Genomic DNA, 27,356 nt, shown 5'->3' on the forward strand with positions numbered 1-27,356 from the left:
ACATGACAGAGGATAACAATCGTTTGCACCTATTTAAACACATTTTTATGCGAAAACAATTAAATAACTCTGAGAAAATGACAGTATGGGAAAAGTCACCGGTGCATGAACTACAAATTTATCCCTGTCGCTGTTCAAAATTTCCCTCACGTCATAGGGAATTTACAACTCCCTTCCCCTACGCAAATTCAGGCAACTCTCGCTCGTTTAACAAGTTCGAACATTCAGCGAACGGATTAGTTGAAGGCAGGGAACTGTACCTGTCTTCATCAATGAAACATCTTTTCGTCTACGACATTATTAGAACAGAATCTGCAAAATACACTCCATGCTGTTACAAGTGACCTTCGCCCGTCTAGTCTAATGCCAGCATTTCATCACTGTCAGCAGGTGAGGAGCGATTTTTTTTTTAATATCATTTTATTTGATCGTATAGTAATTTTCATTTGTTAAGTATTCAAAGTTTCACTTAAGTTCAGACACCTCAATTGCTATATAGATAGTGTGGTAGAAAACTTTCTATTTTTACAGGACTTGGAACAACACTTATCAAAACAAGTATCATATGTACAGTAGAACCCCGATAATTTGGATTAATTGGGATCCGACCCTATCCGGAATATCGGAAATCCGGATTATCCGGAGAATGAAAAAAAAAATAAATAAATAAATAAAATAAAACATACTTACTGAAAATCACCGTAAAAGGATACCGTATTAATCTGCCTTAAACGGCATGCCGGAAAATTCGAGGTTTTTTTTTCGCAACAAAACAAAAGTAAATTTCCCGATTCATTTCCAATCAGAAAGCAAACCACTGTAAGGAAAAAAATAAACAAATTCCTAAAATAACCTTTTTTTCTAAAAAAATATGTATTGCATGCAATATGTGCTTGTTATTTATGGTAGGTCATTATTAATGGATTTAATTATATGTCAATAAAGTAATCAATTCTGAAGCGATCGTCGTTACTGCAATTTGTTCATAATTCTTTTAAATAAATTATTTTAGGTTTCTTTTAGAGAGGTAAATTTAATTTTTATTTATTGATTAGCTATGATAAATTCTTTAGCACTGGTTCAGGGGCGGTAACTTACTGCTTAAATGTTCGCTTCCTCAGTTTTAATTTAATTTTTACGAAATTATTCGTTATTAAACAATATTTTTCTTGTTAAAATAACAATTGACATAGTTAGTGAATATTTTTACAAAATTAAACTGTTTATTAATACTAATAAGATGTATAGAACTTATATTCATTTTTAATCTGAACATATGTTTTTTATAGTATTAATTTTTTCCTAACCTCGATTTTCTCGGCATGCCGGAAAGGATCATGCAAGTGTTATTGAAACTCTGGTGACCCCCGAATTTTGCGGCGTGCCGGATAATGCGGGGAAATACGGTAGAATTATGCATGAACAGTAAACATGTTTACTTTGTTTTTTAAAGTCTAATCCTCCAATTTTTTTCCTTATCGAGGAAAAAAAAAACTGATGCAAAATTTGCATTACCAAAGGGAACTCAACCAACGACATAATACGGTCTTGCCCGTGAGAGGGTTAAATACATGGAAATTTGACAATCGCTCCTCAAATTCCAAAAAAAAAAAAAAAAAAAAAAAAAAAAAATCGATCAAATCGAGCGATCTGGATTATACGGACTAACGGGGTCCGAATTTGCGGGGTTCTACTGTCTATATTATTTCTCGAGGGTTTCTTTCTGTGACAATGCCATAACTTTCAAACTTGCATCATTTTGAGAATTTATTTCACCACTTTTGGCGAAAATGAACAAACACCCAACATTGCGGCGGTTGTTCAAAAGAAAATCGATTTATTCGGTTCTTTTTTTTAAATTGAGCACTGCTTTAGTGTATAGCGCCCCCTCGTGTTAAGCATGGATGTGGTATCTGCAGTGGAGTTCAAATTGATAAATACATGATAAAAGTTTTACAATTCGTTCCTTTGATTTGTGACTTAATTTATTGGACGTAAATAAATGGTCTAACACTAACCTACGCAAGTGCGTATTTTTGAAAAATCTTTAATTAAAATTAATGAATTTAGTTACAACAAACATTTTCTTCAATAACGTTTTCATATTCACAGTAAGTGATTACTAAATAATACTGAAATCATCTTTATTTGGACTAAGAGACTGGGTTGTCGTTTTATTTGTTTGACACAAATCTAATGTATCTGCTTTTCAGAAAACACCATCTTCTAAATTTCTGACATTAGGAAAGGGAAAATTGGAGAAATATTTTGTTCTCTATGTTCATTAACTCAGCGTGTAAGTTAATGTTGACGACATCAGACAGTATTTAATTTTTTAAAAATATCGAGGAGAGAAAGGTATAAAATCAAATTTTGGCTGAAATGAATGCATAAATATTTTATAAACATTATATTTTAGAGAATTTGAAAACAAACCTGAATACATAAATTCAAAAAGTTACATTTTTATATGACCATTTATTTATATAATAATATTTCATTCCTAGATTCATTTGCTGAGCGCGAAGATAGTTTTGATGGCAGACGATGCTTAAACAAAAGTGTAACAAGTTGTAGGATGAAATGCATTTTTTTTCTTTTAGAAAATAATTAGATATGACTATTTAATAGTCATATCTATTTCTTGCCGTAAAATTTTTACGTACATTTCATTATTAGAAATTAGCGTTTTAAATAAACACTTAAATAGAAAATTTTGAATTTTTTCATGAATATTTATGTAATGTCCTATTAATTTCTCTTATCGGTCCATATCTAGTATTCTGCTACAATGTCAAGGTCATTAAATACTGTGTTAATGAAATATAAAAGTTGTATCTACGTTACTGCTAAGAAACAAAGGGGTAGCAGCTACTCCTTTTTGTCAGTTACAATCAAATGTTTTTAGCAATTATACAGAATATACAAATACCACTTTTTACCTAAAGCTACTTTAATATTTCACGTTCACGATATAATTCGCATTTAAAAAAGAATTCTACTTTCACGTTGCAAAAGTGAGGTTATCTTTCTTTTCTTTCTTTCTTTTTTTTATTGTTATTCTTTTTCCGTCGTATATCCTCCTGAATATAACAGCGAATGATCGAGTAACGCTCCTGACAACAATGAAACTCGCGTCACGGCATGATAATTTGATAATAATTTTTGGTAATGTTTGATATGCAGGGAAATACTTTATTTTGACAAGGCTGTTTTTTCGGCAACTTAACTGTTTTACTGGTAAGACTGAATTTTTAGAAGAATGAAGAAATGAAAAAGTGGTCAGCAATGAACGTTATCTACTGGAGTTTAGTGTTAATCCACTGGAGTTAGGGTTAAAATTTCAACTAGCAAAATGCATTACCAAACAGGCAATTGCTTCGTTCAAATGTGGAAGCAACTTTCACCCGTCATACCTGAACGAGCGGTTTTCTAGTTTAAAAAAAAAAAAAAATCAGGAACTGACAATTTTTTTCAAGTTAACAAGAATTATTCGAATGCTCCATGCAGCGTTTCTCAACCTTTTAAAAAAGCTAGCAAACCAGTGTTTTTTTTTTTTTTTGCAAAAAAAAAATAAAAATTAATTTGAATTTTGACATCTGGAATTCAAATTATGTTTTTCGCAATCACGAGTGTGTCTGTGTACAGGCATGTGTGTGTGTGTATTTGTCTGTGTGTGTAGGTGTGTGTATGTGTGTGAGTGTGTAGCTATGCGTGTGTGTGTAGGAGTGTGTGTGTAAGTGTGTGTGTGTAAGTATGTGTGTGTAGATGTGTATGTATATATATATATATGTGTGTATGTATGTATGTGTGTGTAGGTGTGTGTATGTATGCGCGGGTGTAGGATATGGACGCAACCTGGAGACTGTTTTCGCAGCATCGTGAGTTCGGTCGACGGTGGTGCTGCAGAGGGAAGCGGGGGGGAAATAAAATCACAAAACATCAAAACCATCAAGTGAGAACAATAATCAATGTGATTGCTCAAAAACTTTAATTTGCAAACCTTTAAAACCATATGATGTTTTACCAACCCGTGAGGTTCTCATCCCTCCTTCCCTTTATTTTTTCGGAACGTAAGACTTACGTTTCGTAATCCATTAAACACTTGAGAAAAGATTTTGTGAACGGCTGAGGATTTTTTCCTTTTTTTTTGACAAAATAATTATCATAATAAATTAACATTAATGAAATTTTCCTTGCTGTTAAAGAACTGTTGCGAAAAATATTTGACTGTTAAGAAAAATATTAGTACTCGTAATTATCGTTGTATAATTATGCATGAGTATTAAGCAAAAAACATGGAAAACTATTAAAAATAATCACAAAACACATGTAAAAGATATGGCATAGCATTATTATGATGGTGCCCCCCCCCCCTTTTTTTTGTAAGGATTTTTTTTTTCTTTTTTCGTGAACGAGTAAAAATCTTTGAGAACAGGTCATTTTTTTCTGCGGAACGGTACTGGTTCGCAGGATTACCGGTTGAGAATCGCAGTCCGAATACATTTCTGTAGTATGTTGGAAATAATTGAAATAATTAGGTTCATGTGACGGAATAATTCTTGTTCGCTCTTTTCTTGTGGTAGTTAAGGGTCATGTTGGGGAATGTGGGGCAAAGTGAAATGGTTAAGATGACTGGATTTTTTCAAAATGAAGAAATAGGAGATTTGTTTTGAAAATTACAGTACAAAGAGAAAGAACATTGTATTTTACAGTAAAACTTGCGTTGAAACAGTACTTTCAATTTTTGGTAGTAAATTTGAGTCTTCCAAAAAAAGTGGAAAAATTTCACTTTTTTTTTTCATGGAGCAAAGTGAAAAATAAAATATTTTTTTAATGAAATATTTTCTATTCGATTATAAAACATATTTTTGAAAGGTTGAATGAATAATTGAAAAGATAATGAAACAATAAACGAATAAGTAAATGAACAAATCAATTAATATAGGAAGAAATATAAATGAGGGAGTAAAAGAATGAATGAATAAGAAAATAAGTGAATGAATGAATAAATAAGTGAATTACTGAGTGAAGGAATGTAAATGAATTAATTAATGAATGAAAACGTAAGTGATTAATATAAATGATTGAGTGAGTAAATGAAATAAACTATTTCACTTTGCCCCATCCACTTTGCCCCGTATGTACTTGACTAATTGTACAATTTATTTAAAACACAAATAAGCTTAAACTAAATTACTACTGCATTGAATATTAGGAGATTTCAATAAATATTTTAAGTGTTAATAGCAAGAACTTTATCATTTTATAGTAACAAAAATAATTTTTGGCTTACAACAAAATATTACAATATGAGTATCAATTTTTTAAAATTGCCTGCATTTCCAAATGCTTTAATCTTTGGCGGCATTTTTTCCTGACTGGATTAGACTACATATGGTAGTACGTAGTTAAAATAATACCAGATAGGTGGAGCTAAAAGTAGATTAAATATTTCACCATTTCACTTTGCCCGCTATTTTACTTTGCCCCATGTTCCCCTTTCTTTCGGTTTTATAAAGTGATATGACAAAACAACTGAAATATGCAAACGCCCCTTAATAGCTCTATTTTCTTGTACAAAATTTATAAATGAGCAGCAAGAAGTTGGAAGGAAAAGAAACGTTTTATCTGCTACCATGAAAAAACATATTTTAAATGACTGTTTCCAAAAATCCTCCTTTAAAAAAACTATGTTTGTGCCGCAGTGAAAAAAAAAATCTTGTTGGTGGTGTTTTATGTTACAGGTAGTATCTTTACTACCTGTACCATCTTTTGGTTCAAATTGTACATATTCCGTACTTTGGTATACTGAAAAGCTCGGTACACCTATTTGCACCCAGTTTGTGTTTTCGGAACATTACATTTTCTTCTGCTCACTAACATCGCATTTGCATATCAGACGTAATCATAGTCTTTCATTCAATAAAAACATATTAATCGCCTTTTCACAACATCATACCCGCATCAGACTCAACTCGATTTTCAGTCTCTTGGCTAATGAAGGCTTCACGTTTCAAGGCGTTGACTAATACACATTTTTTATTTATTCATTTATTTATTTTTTAAATAGTTATTATCGTTTAAATTTAGTTTTTTTTCTGCACTTTAACACGTTATCTTCTGTAAAGCAACAACTCTCTAGTGTCGTTTATGTTTTATTGTATCATTGTAAAGTTTTATGCATTGTTTTTGTCTACTTTATTACATGTATTGATGTTAATTACCAAAATTTTTGTCAAGAGCAAATCAAAATTGTAAGATAATAATGTAATTTTTTATATATTTAAATAAAGTTCCTCAGAGACCCACTTGCTCAGATTTATCTGAGCATTTAAAACCGATAAACCGAGCAATTGGTAGATGCGGCTGGTCTCTGAGGGTGTCAAGTGCACCCAGTTTGTAGTAGTAGTTCTGAGTCTTTGAGGGAATTGTTTACTGATATTCTTCAGAACTTCAGAAGTTTTTCATTTCTTTTTATGTCTAAATATTGCTAGATCTAGGTTATCAGGTTCACACTAATAGTAACATCCATTTTATCTACTTATTCTACAAAGAAAATTTATTATTTTTTTGTAAAACCAAAACTTATGATGTATTATCAGGCAATTATAGAAAAGATGCATTAGCATTAGTGCCTCATAGACAACTATATCTTCCAATTTGTTTGGATTAACCGCTTTGAAATGAGTAACTGTAAATCAAATCCGCTAAAGTTAAGACTTAATAGTTGGCTTGGCAGATTTCTGAAACGTTCAAACGGGACCACCAGAATGTCCCCCCCCCCCCGTCTCTAGCATTCAAATGGGTGCACCCATGTAGCTGATTTTTGCAGTGTTCAAGAGCAGTTTTTTTCTCTATAATATGAATAAATGATTACTAATTATGAACCTAAAACAGGAGTAATAAAAAATGACATAAGCAATTAAAATTTGAACATTTGACTGCTTAGATGTAAATATTTACAATTTCTTTTAGTTAGAAAAAACTTTGAATAAGGAAAAAGAAATTGAACAGTATTTAGATAAATTGTTCATTTTATAGGACTTTTTTGAGACCGTATTTTTTTATTTTAATCTTGTTGTAAAAATTCTCACAAGCTAATCCGGTATTAATTTTACAAGTCAAAGTTACAAATGATAAACTAATTATCCTAAATGATCCTTCACAGTTAATTATTTTTAGACCCTTCTGGTCATTTGTAATCAAATTTATCTTTTTCCGTGAAGTAAACCGGCCAGGACACCAGGATTTTGTCCGAAAACCGGGACGTCTGGCAAGTTTACTTAATAGTAGTGTTAAAATAGGTGTAAGGTTCCATAGAAATCAAAATGCTTCAGGGGCGCCGACTTGGAAAAATTATTGGGGGGGGGGGCCGGATGTCACCGGGGTCTAGAGAGTATGTTAAAGAACGGAGCCCTCCCCCCCTCCCCGTGTATAATTTACACAAACAAACAATATGTGACATGGCGTTTTCAAAGTAAAACAATCTAAAAATTGGTGCACAAATTTTCTCTTCAATTAGATCATGTCACTTGCCTTAAGTGAGGGACAATTTTACTGTTCCATTTTGTGGGAGCCGTGTTGTGCCATAGCTAGGCTATAGCACTATACAAGGTAAGTGCACTTGACTTGCATGGAAAAGCACTCCCAGTGGCACCGATTTATAACAACTTTATGGGGAAGGTAGCCATAACGGGGGCCTTGCCAGGGGAAATTTTCTAAATTTGAGATAAAAAATAGTGAGTTTTAAAGCTTTTTAAGCATTTTAGAGTCATATGATCAACATTAAAACCCCAAAAACTCGACTCTCGGTAAATCGATACTCTGAGAAACTCGACAAGCCGACACATTTTTTGGCTTTGAAAAAAAAACAGGCATGGTATTTTCGTAAAAAGCTAATTTAATTTACAGTAATAATTATGCTTTTAGTCTATTACAAAGCAATGAATATATAGCACTGAAAAGATTGAAATGATATTTAAATAAATCTAAACTATCATTAAAAGAATGAAGCATAAAAGATTGCTGTCGCACTTTGATTGCTGTAAGTGAAATAATTAATTTAAGCTTGCTTTGAATAAGGCTGAGTTCATTAAATAAAAATAATGTCTCAAAATTAATGCTTTAATAGAGTTAGAAAAGTTAATACAGATTACTTTATTAACTCTAATAACTGAAGAAAACTATCACGCCTTCCATGTACAAATCAAATCCTGATATATTTTTTCCAGATTAGCAACACTTAGATGAGAGCGCCGCCGGCGACAGACTTCACCCGCAGGTTCGCGCACTGGGACAAATTCTATGAGTGCTCTCAGCACCGTAACACTATTATTATTCACACCACTCATTTTCAATTAACCTGCTTACTACCACAATAGTTATTTGTTTTAATTCATTACTGAATGTATTTTACAATGTAACTATCTTCAAACAAGGAAAGTAAAAAATACCGACATAATTTTGTGATTTTAGAAACCATAATATGAAAAATAATGTTCTTAAATTATTGAGGGGGCTCTGCCCCCCAAAACAAACTATTGAGGGTGCTCGGGCCCCCTCAAGACCTATGGAGTCGGCGCCACTGAAATGCTTCATTCTAGAGAGAGAAGAATACATAATAAGTTTAATGTGTACTTATTTCGATGTATATGCCCAGCCCCAGACAATCAATCAAATCCAAAAACAATCTATGAGAAATCCATTGAATAAAGAAAGTAGATATTACAAGGATAGGAGTTGTCCTAAAACTCCTAAAATTTCAAAAAAAATTTGAGTTTTGCCCTAAAATTCTTACAAATTTTCATTTTTTTATTCCATATTTGCGCAGAAAAAGAAAATTTAACCTAAAAATTAAACTTTTTATGATGATATGCCTATATTGCAGGATAAAATGAACTTGCTAGACCCTAAGAAACTTTCTCTAAAAAAGAAAAAAAAAAGGAAAAACCTATGCTGCTATTGCCCCTTTTCTGGAGAAGATAGGGGGGGGGGGGGGGTGAATCTAACAATAACATATGCTCAATATAAAGCTGATTGCTTTATCTACACTTTTTAACTCTTGCAGTCATTCCTGTTCTGCAAAAAAGGTATAAAAATAACATAATAAAGAATAAAGAAAATATAAACAGCTGCGCAGCAGACGTCTCAGAAAAAGAGTTAGAGGATGGGAATATGATCTGATATTTTTACTTCCTTTTACAAAAAAGGAAGTATTGCATTCGCGAAACAATTTTCACTCAGAATTCGGCCTTAATTTCCATTTTGCTCACCCCCGAGTTAATGTTGAGTTTTTTTTTTTTCAACCCGACCACACGCGGATAAGTGCCTAAGAAAGCCGAAATATCCATTTTGACTTTCTCCGAGTTAATTACAACGACTTTTCTCGTGACGTCCGTATGTACGTCTGTATGTATGTGCGGATATGCGTATGTATGTCGCATAACTCAAGAACGATATCTCCTAGAAAATTGAAATTTGGTACGTAGACTCCTAGTGGGATCTAGTTGTGCACCTCCCCTTTTTGTTGCATTCAGGTGTTTCTAAAGGGGTCTTTTGTCCCTTTTTGAGGGGAAATCATTGTTAATTTCGATGGATACTCAAGTGGTGCTATAATTTGGCGCACACTTGGCGATATATCGCCAGTCTTTTGGTCGCCAAGTTTTGTTGCCAATTTGGCGTTTTTTTTTTGTTTTTTTTTTTTAAATCTGGTTTCAATTTGGCCACTGGTGGTGATATTTAGAGAGTAAACTATTGAATCACATTAAAATTGCCAATAATGGAAAAATGGCATTGAATTGGAGTAAAAGGAAGTCATGTGATGCGCACACATCAGCTCGTTTATTTTTCCCCTTTGAAAAGAAATGAAAAATATGTGAACCATGTTAGCGGAGATGTCGCTCCCTAATCTGGTTAACATAGGAACTCATTGTTTGCAAATTGTGTTTAATGTTATGCACAATGGAGTGAATAACTTTTGCTCAACATAGACAATTTTGCATTAGACGTCAACAATGGTTTAATTTATCACCAACATGAGGGAATTTTCATTCCTTGCAAGTTGAATTGCTTAAGCTTTGCCTGATCATGTCTTTTTTGAAACTAGGTGGTTAACTCTTTGCCCTGCATGTGATCGACTGATTAAGCAGTGTTTAGTTATTGAACATTATTTCTTAAAATGTATTTCTGTTCCGTACGAAGGTGGCAATTCAGATAGATATAATAGAATTTCGAGTTCATCAAAAGATCCATTTACACTTGTACACTTACATTTTGTCTCATTTCTCTCTGACCTGCTAAAAAAATATGTACTATTTTTACAGAAAGAAAGCCCAGTTGTTCATTTTTTATACATAAAATTGAACGAACTTATTAAAAGTATATTCTTAAAGTTTATGAAATCTAAAGCAGCGGGAGACAAAAAGTCTATTTCTGTAATAAAATCTTCATTTATGTACTTGTTATAAAGTCAAATTAAGTAGAAGATTTTCTTTTAAATTGCCTGTTTAGATTAACCCCGAATCAAATCATAAGATAAAATATTTCTACTTCAAAATGTGTCATTGGGTTGAAGAATAAAAGATTGAATGCATTCAATTGTAGTTTTCATGATTGAATTTAAAACGTTTTTCGACCCCACTACAAAAATCAGGCGTATAAATTACATTTAAGTTATAAAAACTTGATATTTGTTGTCCTAAAAATGTCCTAAAATATTATCAAAATTGTGTTCTAAAATTTTTGAAATCACTACTCCGACCCCTGATTACCAAATCTACTAGTTATCTATGCTTTATCTACATATCCAAGTCTATATCCACCAGAAGTCAGAAAGGGTGCACTTTAAATACATCCAAGGGAGGTCTGGATATTCATATCTCTCTTGGCTGTGATAAGATGTCTAATAACGGTTATTATAGATTTGCGAGAGATATGCATTTTATGTCGATTACAGTGGTTAGATTGCTATGAGAGATAGCTATTTAGATAGTTCATAGATATCTAGAATATCCATGTTGTTTAATTTGTGCACTAAACCTATAAGCAGAGTACATCCGAATTTAAAGTACATCGTTTAAAAATTTAAATATTAAGTCACTAATAAAAGCATAAAGAATATTAAAATTTAAATATTTTCATTACTACTCATTTAAAATATTTACTTAAGAAAAATTGTGACTGCGTACTCGAACTGCGATACTCGATACTCGAACTAAGTGCTACTTGGTACGGCACTAGTGAAAACTATACATTAAATACACACAATGTGAATTTTGAAGCCAGACTTTAATGAGTAACTGTTGCAAACTTGGATTCATATACCATCAACACTTACGCCAGGGTTGTCCTATTTTGTCCACCCCGGAAAAAACCGCAGGAAAAAACCGGTCCGGACAAAATGTCATTTTGTCCATTTTGTCCACTTCATCAGTAAACTGAAAGTTTTGAGTTAAAAATTTGAAGTTTGAAAATAATAAATAATTATATAGATTTTTCCTATTCAAATAATATTTTAATATAAAAATAGCATACATAAATATGTATATTAACAATTGATTGTAAAATATTTTTAAGTGAAAATGAAAAAAGTAAGATCAGTTGAAGTTTATGTAAGTGTGTTAATAAATCAAATGAGTGTTAAAATAAATTATAATGCATGCAATAGCATTTATAAAACAAGCACATCAGCTGTAAATTTTAAGCTGTTTATCTGTGATATGGAGTTTTATTGCCCGTAATAAGTGCATTTATAAAATTAAAAAAGCAGAAATAAAAAGTTTTTAAAGGTTGGAGTTTCAAAACATTAAAAATCATATTAAAAAGGAGAAAAAAAAACCGCTTGATATTAATAAAAGAAATGTTGGCATGAAGTGAAATCTGTTCTTGCAATACAAATGTGATGATCAGCAACAGGCTCTGACTAGGCTGTTCCTAGTCAATTTATTAATCCCTAATGAAGATTAATGGCCCTTTTAAAGCTATCTACCCTCTTGCCTATTATAGCCTCTTCCGGTACACTGTTCAGAGTTCCCACAACCCTACTGAAGTAGTAATTTTTCTTCATTTGTATGACATTAACATATCCATAAAATATGCTGAGTACATAAATATTTTATTATGGGGTGACATCAATAAAAACTCGAAAAATATAACAGTTATTAAAATATTTTTAGTCTATTAATTGTTTTTTTTTTTGTTTTTTTTGTTTTTGTATGTATGTCTCCAAGCATTTCATTTGACTTTCTCATTAAGTTTATTTTCTATTATTGTATATAATACTCTAATCATGTCCAATAGCTTATTCACATTGTTAAATTTCATTACTTTTAAGCAAATTATGATCTAAAACTACCTGCACCAATGTTTAATTATTATTATTTTTTTTTAGATTTTTAAAATTCTAAAGCTAATGATTCTATTTTTAATTAAATGATTAATTCATAGTATAAAATGCATTAGAATAATATACTAATATTACTACACCATAACAATAAATTTATGTATGTATAATCAGTTAATTTTTCATTTCATCCATTTTGTCCATTTCGTCCAGTTTTGTCCATTTTATCCAGTTTCTTCCGGCGTCTCGGACTTTTTGCAATTAAGTGGACGAAATAGCAACCCTGCCTACAATATTCAGAGACTTCCAAACATTACACTAATTTGAATATGGTAGATTTCCAAAAACCTGGTACTTAAAAACCCGGTCAAATCCAGAAAACTCATCTATATTCCGACAAGACGAAAACACCTGCGGCTAAAACGTTACATATGCATTCTCAATAATCTTGCATTTTTTAAACGGGGCCACGTTTTAGTCAACAGTGGGCTGAGTTTTAAATGCAAAAGTAATACCATATGAATTGAAATGCAACAATCAGGAAATTTAAAATAATCATGCCAAAATAATGCTTAATGCTTTTTATTAAAGACAAGCAAATGAGACACTTGGAAGGCATTTGTAAAGCAAAAATTCCAACATATTGAGATTACATAGCTGTACGAAGAAATAATTAATAGTAGTGCGCATCACTCACCGATGTAAATGATGAGGTGCTAAAATGATGAATGCAAATAACAAACTCAACATTGGATCCTTTTTTTTCCGCCATCCGACAACATTTTCATTTTTTTTTTTTTTTGAAATCCTAGGAGTTAATACAATTTAAAAAGATGTAATATTCAGAATACAGTGAAACCTGTGTAAGTTGACCACTCGCGGTGCAGCACTTTGGCGGTCAACTTAGACAGGTGGTCAACTTATAAAGGGCGGTATTTTTTTTATTTATTTATTTTTTTTTTTTTTTGTCATTTCTTGCACCATGTATTCATTTTTTGAGGAATTCACCCTTACTCTTTCTGTTCAACTCAATTTCAGTGTTCAGCATTATTGAAAGTGAAACAATAATTAAAAATACTTTTCAAATAATTTGGTTATTTTTTCCTTTTTTTTTAACTATATTAGACACTGTAGGTTTAGAAATTCCATATATGCCAGCTAATTTTCTCTGGCTTTCTCCATTTTCAATTAATTTTAATATTTCATACTTTTTATTAATCTCAAGTTCAACTAACTTTCTTTTTGAAGTCTTTTTATGTATAGCACAAAGAGTAACAAGCTCGACTCCCCCAGTTCATAAAGGCAAAATTAAAATGTCCTATCTCTTAATCCCTTGCACCAGAAACATGTAACTTTACTCATTAGCAGGCCCAGATCTGTGTACTCGCAGTGCGAGGGGCCCGCGCCCTTAAAGGAGCTAACGGCCCTAGAAATTGAAGAAAAAATAGAAAAAAACTAGCACTAAGACTTAGGCACTTTACAAATAGACACTGCTGGTCACTAGGGAGGGGTCCTACATATTTTGTTGCAGGGGGGGGGGCGAAATATATAGATCCGGGCCAGCTGTTTTTTCACAATTCCTGCCTTGCCACAACATATTGCAACTCAAAGAAAAGATTTTGAACTTTTCTACTGACACCTATTTTTATTGAACAGAGTACAATAAGCTATCTCAAATAGAACAACAAATGAAAAACAAGTTTGGAGAATAAAGAGCAGCATAAGATTTATGCTGCTGTTTAGTTAGTAAAATGCTAGTCTGTCATCAAAGCATTAAAAGCATTCTTGGAAAGCTATCAAATAATAATAATAATAAATAAATAAGTAAACAGATAATAAAATAAAATAATTTGCTGAAGAAAGTTTAAAAAAATAAACCAAGTGGTCAACTTACAAAGGGTTTTTTTACAATACTCCAAACCAAATTTGGCATACATTAGTGGTCAAGATAGAGAGGTGGTCAAGTTACAGAGGTTTTCCTTCATTATATGAGATAGGACAAATTCCGTTCCTGACAAAACTGGTCAACATAGACAGGTGGTCAACTTAAAGGGTAGTCAACTTTACAGGTTTTACTGTATTCAATGTACTCATAAGGGGGAAGACTAAAATGTAATATTTATCTTTATAATGAAAACACACATTCAGGCAACGTACAATTGAAAAATTTAACAAACTGGATTGATTTTTTTTGGGGAATGCATGCTTAAAACGAATGGTTAAACTGAACATTCATAAACATAAAACTTCTAGAAAATGAGCCTTAAACATTTCCACAGCTCAATTATAGAATTTTAACATTCAGCAAAGTAATACAACACATGAAAAGAAATCGAAGTAAGCACCTAGCATATTTGCAAGATAAATTTTATTAGTAAAATAAAATAAAAACAGTTAACATTGTTGAAGAAATGCAGATCGAACATACACGAACAGAAATCAAAATTGTAGAAAGTTAGGTCACCTTTAGATTTAACTCCTCATTAGTGAAAAAACAATCATTGAGTTAAAAAAAACATTTAGCGAAAACAGAAACATACCAATGAAGAAAAGAAAAACTTCAAAACAGTTTAATATCCCACTAAAATTTTAAAACTGAAAATAAAGTAGCAATGGTGAAATGATGGCCGATATTCAAATCAAACGGCCGAGCGGTAGGTAAAATACAAACACTTACCTTTTGCTGACCAACAAATGTTCTAAAATTGGAATAAAACAAACAATCAACAGCACCTGAAGCACTTTTCTAAGAAACAAACATGGTTTACGTAATTACTGCAATAATAGCAAAGAAAATTATCCAGTACAAAATTCGTCATCCATCAAACTCACACCTTATCACGATCGCGAATTTGTTGATAAACAATGAAGTTTCGAAGAAGTTACATTTTCCTTAGTTGACTACACTTTAGAAGGAAAAGAATTAACAAAATTCACTTCAAATCAATAAAACTTTAAATTAAAAGAAATTCGCCGCAGAGGGCTGAATACTAATAAATCAGGTAATATCTAAAAGTCAAATAAATGGCAGATTTCCTTAAATGAGACTTACGTGGATATTTATAATGAAACATTCGGATTATTGCGAGGCCGTAGCCAGGATTTTGTTTCGGAGGGGGGGGGGGGGGGTTCAAAAAGTTTCGACTAAAAGACGAAAAAGTTACCTTTTACTATGATTTTTGTAGGAAAAAAAAAACCTTTAAATTAAAAGAAATATGCCGCAGAGGGCTGAATACTAAAAAATCAAGTAATATCTAGTCAAATAAATGGCAGATTTCCTTAAATGAGACTTACGGGGATATTTATAATGAAACATTCGGATTATTGCGAGGCCGTAGCCAGGATTTTGTTTCGGAGGGGGGGGGGGGGCCAAAAAGTTTCGACTAAAAGACGAAAAAGTTACCTTTTACTATGATTTTTGTAGGAAAAAAACCCCTTTAAATTAAAAGAAATATGCCGCAGAGGGCTGAATACTAGCAAATCAAGTAATATCTAAAAGTCAAATACCATGCAGATATCCTTAAATGAGACTTACGTGGATATTTATAATGAAGCATTCAGATTATTGCGAGATCGTAGCCAGAGTTTTGTTTCGGGGGGGGGGGGGGTCAAAAAGTTTCGACTAAAAGACGAAAAAGTTACCTTTTGCTATGATATTTGTAGCATATTGCGCATTCGTAGACATATGGCAATAGGATGTGGGAGGGGGGGGGGGGGCAACACAGCAAAATGATTTTTTTTTTGGAAGAAGACGTGGGAGAGGGTATTATTGTTTGTTTTTTTTTTTGGAATTTTTTCTTTTGAACAGTAATTTTATTGAATTACCAAGAGTTATAGTTACTTTATCAAAATGCAAGCAAATGTTTTCTCAGATAATTTAAAGTTATTATCATAGTGTCATTTAATCAAAATTTAAGAACGTACAAGTTTTGTTGGTTCAGAAAAAGATGTGTGGTACCGTAAATGTCACAGTTGCGAAAGACACCATAATGACATAAGGACCTTTAATAGACCCTCAAGTTGAACATGAAATAATAATATATACTACCAATCACTTTTCATGAGCTCTGAGGATCAGGAGTGCCCAAATGCATGTTTGTACGGGAGGAGAAGACCTAAGAGTATTTTTAATATTTTGAAATACATGCCAAAATGAGACTGGGTTCGGTATCTCATTTTAGACGCAATTTCAAAAGACATTTTTTTTTAAACGTAATTCAGGCTACATTTGGTTTTAACACAAGGGAAAAGATTTGGTTTGTTCACGCTTCCCTGGGGGGGGGGGAAGTTTTTGAAGCCTTAAAAACGCATTTCGGACTGTCCCCGGAAAATGTTGTTATTGAAGTTGTAAAAACGCAATTTTGGGATACATGCTGACATGTTAGAGGGGGAGGTGATTTTTCTAACTCGGAATTTTTTTTTAAGTTACAAGATCTACGCTTGATGACGCTGGGAGTTCTCAAATTGGGAGAAGGTTTGGGAGTTCACAAATTTTTGACCATAAGACTTTAAAAACGCTGCTACAAATTTTCTTTCAGGGAGTTTACGGGAAGAAGATGGAAATTTAGAGGATTTCCCTTAAAACACATTCTAAAGCTCTCTTTGGCAACGTTCGACAAGGAAAAGAGGTTCCCCAGAGAGAAAACTTTTGCAATCAAAGTCCGAGAAATACGATTTTCGGTTTTGTTTGGTACGATGGCATAAGTTCCCCCGGCAAAATGCCCTTTTAAAATGCAATTATTGATTATGACCTATTATGTTGTGGGGAGGAGGGCTCTCCCCTGAATTGTTTCGAAATTATAGTTGCAAAAACGCAGCTTTAGTCGATCTTTCATAATGTTTGATGGAAGAGAGATTCGCGGCCAATCCCCGAGAGTTTTTTGAAATTGAAATCTTCAAAACACGATTGTAATATCATCTTTGGTAAAGTTAAGGAGACCGGCAACTTTCCCAATTGAAGCTCCACAAACGTAATTTTGGTTGACTTTCATTGACTTCAAATGACTTTCAATGTTAGGGGAACAGTTTTTGAAAGCTTCTCTCCAGAAAATTTTCGAAATTCAGGCCCAGAAAACTAAATTTAAAATAATCTTTAATGATGTTAGGGAGAGAAAGGGAGAGGAGGTTGGCCACAGAGACATTCCCTCGAGAAAATTTTGAAGTTAACTTTTAGTAAATTACTTTTAAATGAATAAAAAAAAAACCTGCCTTCAAAAAACACTTACGAACTAAAAAGTTTTAAAAAAATTGATTACAATTAGATACTATTTCCTACCCAAACCTAGAAATGAAATTTATTTTTCAATTACAGTACAAAAAATCAACAAAAATAATATTTCAAAACTGAAATATTTAAAAAAAAAATTTATGACAAATGAAGTTATTTATTAGCAAAAAATTTTTTATATTAAATTAATTAATTCAAATATGTTCGTAGCAAAATACATTTGATTTACTGGGAGGGGGGGGGGGCGAACGCATTCATTACCTGGCGGCTCACTTTTTCAAGGCACGAGCCGCCACTGGCAACAGTCCACATGTGGCCTACTTGGGGAGCATTTGGACATGCATGGGGCACATTTTGACACAATAAATAAAACAATATTCATAATTTAAAATGGCAAAGATAAATGGCATGAATTCACATGAACAGGAAACTTTTTAAAGTGGTAACTTCTTATGGGAGGGTGAACCGATTTGTGACATAACGCGTAACGGCGCAACTCTCGTCTGGCATTCCTTTCGTTCGCGCATACGACAGAAGCGTGCATGCTCGGAGGAATTCTGTTTCTTTACTCTTTGGGTCAGCTTTAAGCGTTAAGTGATAGTAGAAAAAGTAATGAAACAAACAGAAGATGGATGATCGTCACAACATAACGCGATCTCCTAACAAAAGGTGAGTTTAACAATACAATATAATACCAATAACATTGTAAACAATATATATTCAAAACAGCACTTATTATTTAAATTCATTTTCAAAACAAAAACATTTTTCTGATTAGTTATACTAAAAATGTCTCGCTTCATTTGGAGTTTTGAACTGTGATAAGGTGTACACATTTTAAACGAACTCCATCCCCGCAGACTCCGCAATGCGGGGGTTGGGGACGGCCGAGAAAACGAAAAATAATAAATAAACATTTAATTTGTGCATCACAGAATGAAATCTAAACTGACATTAACTTTAAAACAATCACTCGTTAAAAAGTTAGTTATTTGGGGAGTGGGGGGATCCCATAAAGTGTGCGGTTAGGGTCCCTGGTGATTTTTGCAGGGGGAGGGGACAAAATATAGATCCTAGCCTGGTCGTAATATTACGCCAATTTTAACCTTTTCAGATTTAAGCTTAACCTTGTGGTTTGTTTATGATGATAACATTTATTAACAATTAACATTTTAAAACAGTATTAAATTTATAAAATTTATTTTCAAAACAAAAACATTTTTGCGATTACGGGACGCGGGAGCGTCCCGCCCCGCCAAGGAAACCAAACGTCAGCAGCCAACAGAAGCAAATTCACCGCCAAAGACGAAAGAAAATAAAGCGACCAAGAACAAGATTACGCGACAGAAAGAATTGGGTTTTTTTGGGTTTTTCACCCCTCTGTATCTCAGCCCCATGAAGACCCCCGGAGTTGATTTTTGGTGCACTCAATCTTTAGTGGCCCCTGACACCGTAAACCAAAATACAATCCCCTAGACCATCAGGGGGAGGAGGTATTAAAGTTATAAAATCGCTGTTCCAAAAAGTTTTTGCTTTCTTTGACAGGGCTACAGCCCAGACGAAAAAAGGAATCAAGCTGAAATTTCGCACACACATTCCTTGTGCCCTACTGATGTGCCTTTTGTGCCATTTGACCCCCTCCCCTCCCCCCCTCGTTTTTATCCCCCAAATTGTACCTTCCCGAGGTCCTATCACAGCCCCCCGGGGGGTACGGTAATGATTTTTTGTATACATATTCTTGGGGGGCCATTGAGTACATATACAAAAATTCAACCCCCAGGGACATCATGGGCCGGAGTAATTGAAGTTTGAAAATCACTAATTTTCCCTAAATTCTTATGTACTTACTCTCAGCTCATAGGGATTGTTTATCTCGGACTGCAATTGCAAGATTAGAACAGATTTAACAGTTATTCCAAAGATGTCTTAGGAAATGAAATTCAATCAAGACTAAAACATATCCAACAGTTGCAACTAGACGTTAAATCGCGGATATCACAAATTTTCCACAGCGACTGCACATGCGCGCAGACTTAGCTCATTGGGCTTTCTGTTTTCAGATTCTATGTTGTTTGTTTATACTTAAGCAGAGAAACAAATTAATGAATGAGATTAGAATACTGTCCCCCCCCCCCCAAAGTTTTTGCCGATACGAAATTTCCTTCCCCCTGTTTTGCAGTTTTGATATATTTATGGAGGGAAGAAATTTTAAATGTCGGCGCAAAACTGGGGTTAAACCATTACAATATTTTACGTGACAAATTATATAAAACTGTACGCATATGAATACGGCACATGTAACTTTTTAATGGAAAGCGAAAAATAGCACTTTTTTTATTGGTTTGCTTATTTTCTAAATTAATGGATTTTTCGCAAATAACACATAATGAATTGAAAATATATGGAATACATGTGCGGATATCCGTCTTTTGCAGTAATTTGTTAGCTGAAAAAAAAATTTTGCTATTAATTTAAGCAAGACTTTTAATGAGCTTAGTCCACGCGCAACATACGCATTCGCTATGGCAAATTTGGGATATCCGCGATTTGAAATCGAATAAAGTTATACAGATCTTCTGACACATTCAAATTTAAAATATTTAATGGCTTAGTTTTTCTTTTTTTTTTTTTTTTTTTTTTGCTTGTTGATAACATGCGTTATTTCGTTTTTTAAATAAACTTTTAAACAAAACTAGGTATTAAACAAGACAAAGACTTCTATCAAGAAAAAGATAAATCACCAAACAAATCAAAATTATCCCATAAAACGTAAAATAATCCACGATTTAAGAAAAAATGTAATTAAACAGAAAGTGAAAGCCCTCACTTAAGATTAAAATAGCCCTCAAGCTGTAAAACATTTAAAGAAACCTTCATGAAAATGTTGAATAATCTGTCAAATAAAGAAACTATAATAAAATTTATTGCGAAGTTGTAAAATACTCGAAAACAATATAATTTAAAATACAGTATTTTATTATCCAAGAAGTTTTCTTTGCAACAGAGAGGACACAAGGATTGCAATAAAATTTAAACTGCCCAATTCTCGCAAAATGAACATAGAATCTTAATAGTCAGAAAATAACTTGACGTAAAATTAGGCTAGCCATTATTGTTAGTTAAAAACACAAAACAGCGTTGTTTCAATTGAAAATTTTCTGACTTGAAGTTCTCAATTCTAAAAATACAGACAAAGTAATAATATCAATGCAAATTGATATTATTACTTTGTGATATCTCATCAAAACAATTTTGATGTGATATCTCATCAAAAACAACCCTGTTGTAAAAAATTTCCCCACCAAGAGAACCTTTAACTTTTCCGCACAAAAAAGAAAACCTGCATCCTAAACCCAAAAACCCTCAGCCCCTTTTCAAAGTGAAGTGGTTGCTTGGTGAGCAAAAAGCTTCCCGCCAAACAAGATAAACAATTTAAAAGATTTATCCATATTTCTGAGGAGTTGAAGGTGGGAGAAGGTTCTAATGGAAGTAGCTGTGATGAAAAAGGAGAAGAGGGAGGATGATAGTTTGGTAGATACTTAGCGGGTAAACTAGATATCATTACTTTTTATGGCTGAGGGTTTTTGGGTTTAGGATGCAGGTTTTTTTTTTTTTTTTTTTTTTTTTTTTTTTTTTTTTTTTGTGCGGAAAAGTTCAAGGTTTTCTTGGCGGGGAAATTTTTACAACAGGGTTGTTTTTGATGAGATTAGTTATACTATAAATATTTCGCTTCATTTATGGTTTTGAACTGTGATAAAGTGTACATTTTAAACGAACTTCATCCCCGCAAACTCCGCAACGCGGGGGTTGAGGACGACCGAGAAAACAAAAATAATAAATAAGCATTTAATTTGCTCATCACAGAGTAAAATCTAAAATGTTTCGTAAGTTTGAGTGTTTTTTGATAAACGAAATATTTAGAAACGACGCGTCATTTAATCAATTGTTTTTGCGCCGACATCAAAACTTATGTTTAAAAGTAGTCTGAATGGTGATCAAAGAATAAAATTATTTTTCATTTAGAGAAATTTTGAAGTCGGTTCTATTTATTATACAATTTCTTTAATTTTAACCGGAGATTTTAATGTTAATTTTGCTTCTGATCGAGCTAAAAATTTAGTATCGTGCCTACAATCCAAATTACAATTACAAATGATTAATAAGCCAGAAGAAACCAACGAGTCACGGAACTGTACTTGATGCAGTCTTCGCAAAATTTTTAGATAACATACAATGCAAAAATTTCGTTGCTTATTATAGCTACCATAAGCCAATTGTTACTTTCATAGGATTAAACAGAGCTGCCAACTGCTACGAAAAAATTGTAGTTTCTACGAATTGCTTTAAACTACGACGCTACGAAAATTGGCCCAAAAACTACGATTTTCCGTTTTTTTTTTTTTAATTGATAATCCCAAGAATGCAAAATAATAATAATAATAATAATAATAATAATAATAAACTGCTTGAAAACTAAACCGATAAGTTCAGAAAATCAAACTTCTACTCGTGTGCTGCCGGTTTAGTTTTCATGCAGTTTATGGGTACTTCGGCAGAAAAAGCGGAAAATTTGCCAAAAATATCGTGAAGAACATAAAAGCACTTGACCATTCTTTATTTCATCTTTAAGGACGGGTTACGTAAGATGCACTATTTGCAATAGCGATTTTTCATTTGAACATGGTGGTCGTGATGGTTGCCGTAAGCATGTTACTTCAAGAAGACATGCTGATCGGGTGAAAGGTACAGCTAATAATCAAGAATTTATCATCTTAAAGTATTCAGTATAAAATCTTTTATTCCGTATTGATATTTTCTATATCATATTTGAAATTCATTGAGTATCATTATTTTGTTCATTATGCTGTTGACAATTCATCACTGTTTGATTCTGAAGCAGCGGCCACGCCCTCCTCCCCCGCAAAATGCAGGTACGATTTTGGATTTTCAAAGGTTGGCGGCTCTGGGATTAAATAATGATAATAATTTAATCCTATGAAAGTTATCACTTCAGCCGAGCGTCTCGTGACGCACTTTTTTTTTTTTTCTCTACTTTCAGAAATTAATTTTGGAAAAGGTAGGAATTTTGAGATTCCTAACACATAAAAATTTAGAACTCTGCTTGGAATTAACTTCTATCATGCCATGATGTAAAAACATTATTTTTAAATGCATCAATATTTTCTGCATTGAAGATTCTGACTACACCTTCATTCTTTGCTCTTGAAGGAGAAAGGTTTAGAAATTGTATCATATAGCAATTTGTCAATGTTCATATAGCTATGTGTCAAAATGTTCCTTCAGTTGATGACAGCAATTCTATTATTTCTCCAAGATCAATATAACACATTTGATTTTTTTTATAAATCATCTTTATTTAAAAACAGCAATAAGCATTCACCATTAGTACGCAATTATTTTTTTAGAAATCAAAAGAAAAATAATAGAATATTGTTATAATTATTGGAACCAAAAAACAGTTTTTAAATTATGTGGGGTAGATTGGTTGGGTCCAACGTGCCCCACAAAGAGTGGACCAACCTACTCCACCTTCTTGGAATGAAAAAGTGATGTCATAATTTTTTTTTCTTTTTGACAAAAAATAGAAAAATTTCCAATTATATCGAACGAAAGGAACCTACTTTAAGAAAGGAGTTCAATTTTTTTCCCGCAATCTTGATGAAAACCATTAAAAAAATGAAGTTACAGTTTTTCGAAAATTACTCAGGACTACTGAAGTAACACTTTCTGGAACAGAATTTGTTCAATATAATTGTACCGTGTGATTTCAGTATAGGATTTGTTGGTCATAAAGTAAAATAAAAAATATTAATAGTATTAAAATGAGACCGGTCTAAAGTTTTTTTACCCCACCTCCTCCTGATGAACATTAGAAAACCTATATTAAGTACGTGATTGACTCCAGGGTATATCAACCAAAAAGTATAGAACCAGCGGTCAATCTGCCATGGCGGACTTTTGGAAATGCATAAGAATTCAGTACCCAGTGGTCGGCCACAACTCTAAAAGTAATTGAGTCGAAGATAGAGTTATTTTTTTAATTGAAACGTTATAATATACAATCCGTTAAAACAAAAGTAAAATTAAATTAACAGTAGAACGAAAAAAAGAGGGGTACTTAACATTTAAAGATGATGTGTCTTCTTGACAAAAAAAAAAAAAAAAAAAATAAGCAGAATCGTAAACTAAGATGATGGGCATTCACGTGTCACTAATAATTGTTCACAGTGAAAGCTCAACAAACGCGATAACTTGCCAAAAAAGACAACCACTCAAACACGCGCTCCGATCCAAAATGGCTGAATTTAAGCTGATGCGTCAGTAATGTTTGACGTGCAGGGAAATGCTTTATTTTGACAGGGCTGAAATGGATCCGGTAACTTAGCTGTTTTAATGGTAAGACTGTCATTTTTGCAGAATGAAGAAAAGTAAAAATGGTCAACAATGAACGCTATCTACTGGAGTTTAGGGTTAATCCACTGGAGTGTGGTAAAATTTCAACTATCAAAATATCACCGAACAGGCAACTGCTTCGTTAAAATTTAGAAGCAATTTTCACCCGTCATACCTGAACGGGCGATTTTTTAATATTCAATAATAATTCTTTAGAGACTTGGTCCGGTTTGTTCTCCTAAGATTTTTAATCCGCGCGGAGATTCTTTTTCATGCTGTGTAAACAATTCTGAATCTCCTTTACAGATTTATGTTTCATTACCCGCAGGTTTAGATTATATTTCATGTGACAATCCCTTAAAATTCACTTATTTTCGTATCTTCCCTGTAAAACACTGAAAAGTGTAAATGCGTCTCGCAAGTAATATATTATATATGTATATATATATATTATTCTGCTTTATCTTGACTTAAGCTTGCACATTGACTTTTAAAATGATTCTATTCTTCGAACTGCCCTTAAAAAAATGGGAAGTAAAATCTCTAGAAGTTTCATGGATGCATTTTTTAGGCAAATCACCAAAGTGAGTTTTAAAAAAAGTTGGAATTAAGATCACTATTAGGCATAACTTTTGACTTATAATTGAGATTTTAGTACTTACCCTCAAATTTTTGCATTTTTTCTTGAATTCAGGCAATACTTTATCAGTTTCCAGAAAATATTTTTTGGGACCACTTGAAAATATTCTTCTTTTAGAGTCCCGAAATTTCTTGTAGTTATGGAGGAACATCCAAATGTGGTTGTAGTAGAGATATATTTACTAAACGTTCCATCGTATTTGCCAATTTCCTTAATTGTTTTTAAATGTTACCGCGTTTGGGATTTAAAGTCAGGATTATTTCCGCGTCCGTCACTTTCGTGCTCGACGAGGACCAATGGTGCGGCGTTTGTGTGCAGACCAAGTGAAATGGACTGTATATAAAATAATAATAATAATAATAATTGCGTTTATTAAACCATAACAGGGTTCATTTGTAGTAGCGCACATAAAAGACTAGCCAATTCTATTTTCCTTTCTCATCTTAATGTTATTTCTTCCGTAACATCATTCATTCGCATCGTCTTCGTGCAACGCAGACGATAATAATGAACCTTCGCTCGATTTCACTATCAAACAATTTAATACCCATGAAACATCATCCTTGTCCAGCATTTTCTGCACTGCAACTTCTATATTTCGTGCATTAACCAATTAATCATAGTTGTCGTATTAATTCATAACTGCATCTTTATGTCCTGTTTATTTAGTTTTCCTCCTACGATTTGAATAACTATTACTGTGTCACTGCGTTAAGTTACGGGAGTTTCCTTCTACTCCCGACTTTTCTATGCAATTTCATTTGCATAGAAAATACTTGCAGTGAAATTTGCATATAATTTCATTTGCTTTGCTTCTGGATTACACTCCAAAGATTCTATTCTATTCTATTCTATTCAAGAGTCACAACTGACTTCAACTGTATTTATGTCGAGGACTGCATACTAAGTGCCTTGCCTCCATTATTTTTATATACCGATAGATGGCAGCACCATCACCGGATCGAACAGTTAGTGAGAATTTTGAACTAGTCCAGGAGCTAATAGCTACCTAGTACTAGCACCCCCAGAGGTATCGTTTCACTTGGAGGACATTGAGACCACGAGCATATTTAACGTCGCCCAGTCCCCATTAATGACGACGGTGGGTCTTCGACCAGCGGGGATCGAACCCGAGGCCCTCCGGTCCCGAGTCCAATGGCTTTTGAAAACGGCCCCTCTTTTAAAATATTTTTAGTCTTTTTCGGACTCTTTCTTGTTCTTTGACTTTTAATTTTGCACGTTTCTTGTGTTCGGAGCTTTTTCTTCCGTAACTCTTTTCCAATGGTTTTCAATGACTTTCTAATAGCAAAACACAATTAGCCTCTTTCACAGGATGAGCACAAATGTTGGGCCCGATTTCAAAAATTCATATTTTTGAACCTAAAGCTCGTATTACACTAAGTGATACGTACATTTGAAGGGAAACTTACTATTTTTAACCGACTTCAAAAAAGGAGGTTATGATTTCGTCTTGCGGCTTTTTTATGTATGTTTTCGTATTGTTCCAAGAGTACTGGACCGATTTGAAAAATTCTTTTTTTTTGTTTGGAAGGGTATACTTTTCAGATGGTCCCATGTTAATTTTGTCTGGATATGCTGAGGGCTCTCGGAGAAATCTAAGAAACTTTAAATTTCATACGTTGTGGCTACGTAGACCAGCTTTCGTCAACTACGCAATACGTCACTCACAGATCACGCGGTTTTGGCGTGATCGGTGAATTTTCGACGGAGGAATCTGTCTTTGAGCAATATTTCTCACGCATCGGGATGTTTGATTTTCACGGAGCCGTCTGTTAATTTTAATTATAGTCCTACTAATGTATTTATTACTCATGTAGCAAATCAGTAAATTAATGTATTTTGCTACAAAAGTATATTTGAATTAAATAATTGAATATAAAAAGTTTTTTGTTAAAAAAAAACTTCATTAAGTCATTAAAGTTATTATTATTTTTTTTAATATTTCAGTTTTGAAATATATTTAGTGTCCAATTCAAGGGGAAATTGAAGACAAAAATCCCCCTCCCCCGGCCGATTAATTTATATTCCTTATTAAATATATCGTAACTGATGTCCAATTTCTGAAGTTTGACAAGTAATCTAGATTTAATATTTCATAACGCCGTTAGCTTAATTTACAGTTATGGCATTACTAATTAACAGACTTCGTTGGAACGTTTTTTTTATGTACTATGCTTCTCAATTACTAGAAGACGCCTCGACCGATTAGGAAAATTCTTTTTCTGTTTGAAACGGTATACTTCTCCCGGTCGTCTAATGGTCTTCAAGTCCCGGTAGGAGGGATCCTGGAGAAATCGTGGGAACTCTTCAAATTTCATACACACGCTTTGTTGTTTGTAAATTCAAAGCGTCTCACTTAGTGAACTGATTTTTATGGGTTTTCTTTCTTTCTTTTTTTTTTTTTTGTAATGTATAGGAGTGATCTAACGTAGGTCCCAAATATTTGCTTCACCATATTTGTTCGTTAGAAAAAAGTTATGAGCAAAAAACAATAAACTTCATTTAATTTCAATACTAAACGATTAAATATAAAATCCATTGTTAAAGAAAGTGCCGTAAAAAGAGGTACTCACTGTTAAAGAAAGTACCATAAAATATTAACTCAATGTTAAAGAATAAATGTTAAAAAAAGTACCACAAAATATTAATATTAATCAGGATAGCCCGTTAAGGGCGGGAGGGGCTGTGTTTTGAGGGGTATTTTTCTTCTT

At 33.0% G+C, this 27,356-nt stretch overlaps 1 protein-coding gene across 3 annotated transcripts in view; it reads left to right on the top strand.

The window, feature by feature from the left end:
* Window positions 1-238: 238 nt before the first annotated feature.
* LOC129235328 (uncharacterized) overlaps window positions 239-27,356 on the top strand; it is a 114,821-nt gene continuing 87,703 nt past the window's right edge. For all 3 annotated transcript variants that reach the window (XM_054869094.1, XM_054869096.1, XM_054869095.1), the window contains exon 1: window positions 239-390. The gene's annotated coding sequence lies outside the window, so the exon portion shown is untranslated. The remainder of the gene's footprint in view (window positions 391-27,356) is intronic.

Source organism: Uloborus diversus, chromosome 2 (assembly GCF_026930045.1).
Source record: "Uloborus diversus isolate 005 chromosome 2, Udiv.v.3.1, whole genome shotgun sequence".
In the NCBI taxonomy this organism is placed as follows: domain Eukaryota; kingdom Metazoa; phylum Arthropoda; class Arachnida; order Araneae; family Uloboridae; genus Uloborus; species Uloborus diversus.